The sequence below is a fragment of the Pteropus alecto genome, unplaced genomic scaffold (assembly GCF_000325575.1).
Source record: "Pteropus alecto unplaced genomic scaffold, ASM32557v1 scaffold21, whole genome shotgun sequence".
Classification (NCBI taxonomy): Eukaryota; Metazoa; Chordata; class Mammalia; order Chiroptera; family Pteropodidae; genus Pteropus; species Pteropus alecto.
The window spans coordinates 23,336,565-23,344,038 of NW_006436282.1; the positions used below are offsets into that span (position 1 = coordinate 23,336,565).

Genomic DNA, 7,474 nt, shown 5'->3' on the forward strand with positions numbered 1-7,474 from the left:
CTCTTCCAGATCAAAGTTACACTATAAATTTAAGATCTACTACCTCTAAGGTTAATAATACCTAATATCACTGGCCATTTTCACATATTAATAATGCAGCAAGGCCCAGCGTTAGTGAGCGCGTGGGGATACGAACATTCTTATACTGGAGTGTAAGTTGATACACAACTACGAGGCCTTATTCAAAACTCCTGGAGCTAGACATGTTCTGGAATTTTGAATTTTTCACATTTTATAGAGGTAATATGGCACATATATCATGTATTACAAGACTCTCGCAAAGAGTCTCGGGCAGCACTCCTTAAACATATTACTATCTTTATTGCAGAAAATAAGAACTGTGAAAATACTACATATAGCCTCATGTTACTTCAGGTCAGGTTGTGCAGGCAGTTTTATTAACAACTTGATTTTAAGAGCTTTCTGAATTTCAGAATTGCAAGTGACATTATAGAGGGCATATCTGGCACTGTAAATGTTTAATCAGTCAATCTATCAATTCTACTTCTAGAAATTTATCTTACAGAAATGCATGCATTAATAAACTGAAAGTCCTAACCTGTCCCAGCTACAGGGCCCCAAATCGTCCCCATCCATATTTAAACCAGGTGAAAGAACTGGTGGCCAGGGCCGGGAGAGATCTAGATCACACACCTAGACCCCAGAATTCCTTGCAGGCTAGCTGTACAGGTTCACTCTGCTAATTCCTTTAACCTCATACTATGATCTGATTTTTTGCAGTGACTTTTTTGGGCCCCACTTAATTTATGTCTGGGTTTTACTAGATTTGATTTTTCAAATCACATGCATGAAACTGTTAAAACAACTGAAGCCTGCCTTTAGAAAATTACAGTGAGCCAACTTTATGTAATCCTCATTACCACTGATTTACACATCTTTATTTCCCATCCTCTTCCTCTGTAATGTAGGGTACAAGTTCTTCCTGATAACTTTTATTTAGGATATCTTAACATTAAAATAAGCATAAAAAGTTAGGTCATTCAGATATCATATTAAGCAAATAAACTTAATAATTTAAACAGATCTGTGTCTAGTACAATTCAAATGTTCCTTCTCTGGAAACACGGCCTTCAAAATTTATTAACTAAAAATGTGAAAAGTTGCAAAGCTTATGATGATCAACCAAAAGCCTTCAAATGCCTGTAACATTTTCTACAAGATTCCTTCTCTCCTAAAAACAAAATTTGAAATCAATATCCTAAATACTCTGAAACATTTCACAAAGTTCGTACTGTTACTTAATTACCAATGATTTGACACATTTTACAAATTTTCCTTTTAATATATTGTCATGTATCTAAAATTTGTTCTAAATACATCCTGTTATCTGTAAAAGTTAGCATCCTTAACTCAGTAATTTTCAAGTATCAAGTTAACTTCTCTACTACAAATTAATGGCTACTTAAATCTAACTCAACAAATGTTTATTGAGTATTCACTAAGTGTTGGTCACTGTACTCTTAAGTACTCAGACTGAGTTGCCAACCACCAGAGCTCCAAAACACCAAGTACATTTATTCTTAGTGGAGACTACAGCCAAAACCATGACTATGATTTAAAAACAGAGTGTTTTAAACCAAACTAGACACACTCAGTAGCCAAAAGAGGTGAGCAAATGAGTGAAGCAAGTTGGGTATAAGAAACATTTTTCAAAAAAAGAAAAGGAACATTTTTCTTGATATCTAGCTGTGTTGATCTTTTTCGAACTTTTGATATACAATAAATGTTATTCTTCACCATAAGAAAAACTGTAGTGCAAATAAAATGAACAAAGGAGGTAGTTGGCACTTGCCCCGACTAACAGTAGTTCACACTGCAGAGGAAAGAAAAACTTATCGAAGACCTTCTGAATTTATTAACATATGCAATGATTATCTAATCTAAAAAAAATACTTTCAAAAGGCGTACTACTCTCTTTCCTCATCACGAAGACAAAGCATGACTTTGTAAACCATAAAGTCTCTGTCCCAAATACTTAACTCTGTTGTCATGCCCACAAGCAGCAAAGACAGTATGTAAATGAATGGACATGATTGTGTTCCAATAAAACTTTATTTACAGTAACAGGCTTCAGGCCACATATACCAATCTCTGTTTCAGGCTGCTTCTTGATCAAATATTGAGTCAGTGACTAATATGCATAATTCAAGTTATTTTTCCTGAAAAAATGTCTTCCTTTAGATCACAAAAACAAGGAAAAAGCACAAACCTTAAAAGCCTAAATATAATATCTAATCTAACCTGTATATATTCCACATTTATTTTCAACTGAAATATTTTAACATCTCTTACCTAATCATACAACTGCTTTCTCTACCCACTGCAGGTTCAGTGGGCTCATGAAATACTTTTTATCTACTGTTAAGTACCCTACGCTAAAGGTTAAAGCGGGGGGGGGGAGCATTCTTAAGATACTGTTGAAAAATGCTTACAATGAGAAAAAACTATTATAGTCAGTAACTTAAATTACCTTTTATTTCGTCAACAATATAACAGGTATGTATATCTACGTGTGTATATATATTTTTTTAGGCAAGGCAACCCTTGGTTGACCTCAAAGATTGCAAGGACCTTGTCAGCTTATGATCCCTTATTTTTTTTATTTTTTACCCTACAGCACCTTCTAGGTGGCCTCCCATCCAAGTACTAACTAGATCCGACCCTGCTTAGCTTCCGAGATCAGACTGGATCCGGCTTGTTCAGGGTGGCATGGCCGTAGACAGTATCTACATATATTCGAAAAATAGATGTATACAAGACAATGCTTGTATAAGGCAATTTAGTGAATACACGGATTTGTTCAACGAATTGGAGATTGGGAAATCACTGTTTCACTGTTACATGCCACAATTCCTGGTACCAAGCACTTCAAGATTAATTAGAAAGTCTTATATTGTAAAGCAGGTCATTAGAACATATTCCACAGTGAAAAATGCCAACAACAATTAATGGGAGTCATATAAACACAATACAATAAAATTCAGAATCTAATAAAGTACAATGTATTTGACATAAAAACCATGGGTATTCTTATTTCTTTTTCTAAGTATGGGGCTCAGTTTAATGTTTTTGATTGATTTGCTTGATGGCAGAGAAAAACAGCAATGAATAAGGTTGGAATGCTATACACAGGATGAAATCCTTCCTACTCTCTACCCACTAACTTTATATAAATAGAGGACAAAGACCAACTTATTTTTAAATCTAAGGGCTTCCTGTAAATGCAGGAAATGTATGTTAATTGAGATTGTGAGAAAAAAAAGAAAAAGGAAAAATTTGGGTTCTAATACATTTTGTCTAGAATATTCAAACCTCTAAAGTTCTACTGAGTGAATTCCATCACACAAAATAGTTTCAAAATAAACTATTAATTGATCATTAGGATTAAATCACTCAGCAATCCATAGTAATATATATAGTTCTATTTAAAAACCTGAAACACCTAAGGAACATTATTCCCAACAGGAATAGGTGTTATTTAACTCCCTTAAATAATCAATGAGACTATAAAGTAAGTCTTCATGGAGCTAGTCTGATTTTTCATTTTCTCCACAAGATCAGAAATGTAGAAAAATCCAACTTTCAAATTACTTGTACTTCACACATTTAGGTTGGTTGTCTGAAATCGTCACTTTACTTTCTTATAAGTCTTCAGCTGTAAAAGCCAAAAATGCCCAAAAGTGTATCTGCAAAGAAAATTTACAAGTATGACTATAATACGCATAAAGAATAGTAATGATAAACTTTATATTCATTTTGTAGATTCTACATGTTGATATTAAAGGAATAGGAATCAAGATTAGAGAAAGCCTTTGAAATGGTGAAATTTAAAAAAAATTCCAAATACTTTCAAACGTTTCATAGGTTGATAGTAGTGGTTTTTATATGGGGAAGGAAGGTTTCTAATTTCATTTTGAAACCTAGTTTTCATTCCCACAAGTGTGTCATTTGTGGTGCCCTTCCACTGAGAGCTACAGAAACAAATGGAACAAAGCCAACTTTTCCAATGTGAACTAGGCAAGACCAAGAGGATCAAGGAATAAAGAATTAAACATTGAACGTATAAATGAGCCTGATCAGCAATCAACTGAGCTGTGTATATTAAATGAAGGAAGGATAAAAAGATGAGACGGTTGCAAACAAGGACTGCACAGAACTTAGAGAGTAGGGATAAAACAGTGATAGAGAGGAAGGGCAGTGGGCTACAGGTCATCATTTGTATGAAGCACTTCCGAGTTGTATATTACGGACATAGGTGGTGCTGCATCTTCTAGTGCGTCAAACGTCAATACAGAAAATCAAAAACTTTTGTTAGAAAGGATCCAAGGCTTTCTGAATGTCAGTATTGCCAAAAACTTAAGAGCATGAACTGTGGAGCCAAATTACTTGGGTTGAAAACCCAATTCTGCAACTTATTAGTTGCGTGACCTTTTTAAAGTTATTTCCTTTGTGCTGTAGTATGCTTATCTGTAAAATGGGAGAGAAAAACAGAACTCTTCTCAATGGATTAGGATTAAATGAGTTTTATAAACAGCCTGGAACAGTGCCTGACACATAGCACTAGTACACACAAATATTTGCAATTATTTTTATCAATGTGTTCACTGGTCAAGCTTTTTGCAGCACTTTCCTAATTCCCGAATCTCCAAACCTGTACCAGGTCTAGGGCCCCAATTACGAGGTCTCAACACTTAAACACAGTTCTCTTTTCACCTTGGGGAAATGGTATTATTTTAGATAAGAAAAATTCATTCAAGGATTTAGGGAGCATCTTGATGGTACAAATCATAAAACGAGTTCAACAGACTAATCTTGAGAAGGCTGATGCCAGGAGGGCACCAGCCACAACACAAGCTTTTCTTCATTGCAATGAGGAGATAGGTTTCTCCTCGAGAACAAAATATTGGTGCCAGAAACAGTTTGCTTTCAAGTTATCAAAACAACCCAAACAGTTGAAAATGTTTGGAAGGCTTGGTCTTCTGATTGTCAACCACTACAAAAACAGAATTTTTTTGAGTTGTGACAAACATCAATTAAAAAACTTTGCCTTTTGAAGTTTGATCAACTTCAGTATAGCATCCCCTACTCTAATCAAATTCAGAGCTTAGGTCTATCTCCCTGTATTCCTCCTTTCTAACCACACTGAAAAAAACTACATGGCTCTATCAATTATGCTCAGTACCCTAAGTAAATTCAGGTCACAAGTATAACCTTCTGTACTACATTATGACTAATAAGTTATCTCACTTTGAAAAAATTAAACAGGAACATAAGAGAGACGCCATTTGTGATAGAATAATGTTGTGTGTAGTACGTCCTTTTATTTTGGATATCACTTTTCTTCCTCTAGCTCTGCAGTGACTAAAGAAAGCTGGCTAAATATTGACTAAAGCAAAATCAACCCTAACTTTTTCACTGGGATTTCATTTTCCAACAAGTCAATGATTTTTCAATCACAAAAGCATAAGAAAGTATTTCCCAGATAGTCAAACATACTCATGAGATCATTAAAGGCATAACCACTTAACCATGATCATGACTACTGAAGTTTGTTTCTATAAAAAAAAATTTAAGGTAAACTGAGGAATACTTAACATCCCCTGCCTACCATGAAGCAACATGTCACCACTTGTCAGAGGTATGGGAGTGGAACACAGAAAGGGAAAGTTTTAAGGCGTCTCTTATTAAATAATTATATTTTTCCAAAGCTCCTACAATAATTCCCTTCTTCCCACATCCAGAAACTGCAAAATCCTGGCAAAGGAACCAGGAGTAACCTTCATATACTTAAAAAGTTACTTCAAGTCAACTTGTTATCTTAATATTCTGAGTTATTTAAATATTAGTTGCTCTATTCAAACTCCACAAAACTGAAAACGAGATATATTAAGAACTCTGACGTTTTCATTCATACACTTTATAACAGGATCGATCATTTTTCCTGGTCTTAAGAGGGCAGGAAGAAAACTTTTCTAAATAAACGTGTGAAATCTTTGGGAAAACCAAGGTATACTTTAGTTTTTAAAGCTGCATTCAAGTTTCAAGTTTATTACCCACCTTAAACACAATGTTTAATGTTTGGATCTTATAAAAATACCTCATTTCCATTAACCAGGAAAAAGAAAATCTATGGAGAAGTGTAGACTTTTAAGTACTGTGACACCTGTATTCCTTCCCATCTCCTTACAGGCCCTGTGAATAATGTTAACATTTTATGGTAACGCTTCTTAGGAGAGCAAAAAGAAGAGCTCTATCACTTAAAACCCTTCCTACAAAACTGTGTGTAGAGAAAATAACACTATGTGGGAAAGTGTGGACTATAAAGCCTTCTCAGAAATGCCATAGTCCTGTGGAGTTTACTGACAACAACCTCTTGAGGATTTCAGGGCCCGATCTAAAAGGCCTTCAGTAAGCACTAGGCCAACAAAAGATCAAAGTGAAGAAGCAAGCTTAATATTGTCAGTAGCCAAATGGAAAGAATAGCAAAATTCCACATTATCAAGACTAGAAAACAAGGGACTGGTTTTACTTTCCAATTTACTTTAGGTCAGAGGAAAAGTTCCTTTAAAAAAAAGTCAGGGTACAGTCCTTACTAAAGGTTAACTAAGTCACACTGCAAGAGATTTGAAATCCACGCTGCTCAAATTCAGGCAAAAATTCACAACTGCGGGGGGAGGGGAGGGGGGGAGAGGGCCCCCCCTGTTAATTAGCTGCCTCAGAAGAAAGTATAACTTCGGTCGCTCAGACCACACTGCCGATATAGGGTTTTGTTTCCGAATGCCTGAATGCTCAGTGAGCCAGACGTACAGATTCGTATATAAACAACACGTGATCAGTCCTGCGCCCTACGTTTTTATAGCGCTGATATGAAAGACAGATATTTCACACAAACGTGCCCTCTAAAAAGTTAGTTTTACATTTTAAATTCTTTCTAGTTTCACTCGAAGCAGATAACTCTAGAGATCTGTAGTCTGTAGAGTGTATATACCTTTCCTTTTGAGGTAGCTATTAAAAAAAAATCTTAAGATTGCTAAACCAGGGGAAAAAAAATACATGAATTCAAAATAATTGCTCCACATCAAACTAAGGGAAATCCTTGTACTCCACGAGTTCTCAATTCATAAAGCGAGAGAAGGTGGTCGAGTTCAAACAAGTTAACGATTTCGCAGTCTAAAGTAAACACGTACACAATTTTCCGTTTCAAAGGGCAGCTTCTGCTTTCTTTTTAAAATCATTAGGTCACAATGGGACCTCTGTTCATCCAGACATCTCCCGGTTACTTCAGATGTGCCAAGAAAGAGAAACTGCAGGCAGGGCAGGCCCTCCGCCGGCCCACCATGTCGCGAACACGTCGCCAGCCCTTGAGGGAGACGGCTCTATTTTGGCAAGGGCGGGCGTCAGTCCGGGCCCGGGCGCCGCCCGGGGGACTCGCGGCCGAGGAGGCGCCGGGGGA

At 36.2% G+C, this 7,474-nt stretch overlaps 1 protein-coding gene across 1 annotated transcript in view; it reads right to left on the bottom strand.

Annotated features, from left to right (window-relative positions):
- Positions 1-7,449, bottom strand: part of KBTBD2 (kelch repeat and BTB domain containing 2) — a 19,594-nt gene extending 12,145 nt beyond the window's left edge. The window contains exon 1 of the mRNA XM_006912051.3: positions 7,209-7,449. The gene's annotated coding sequence lies outside the window, so the exon portion shown is untranslated. The remainder of the gene's footprint in view (positions 1-7,208) is intronic.
- Between the last annotated feature and the right edge of the window lie 25 nt (positions 7,450-7,474).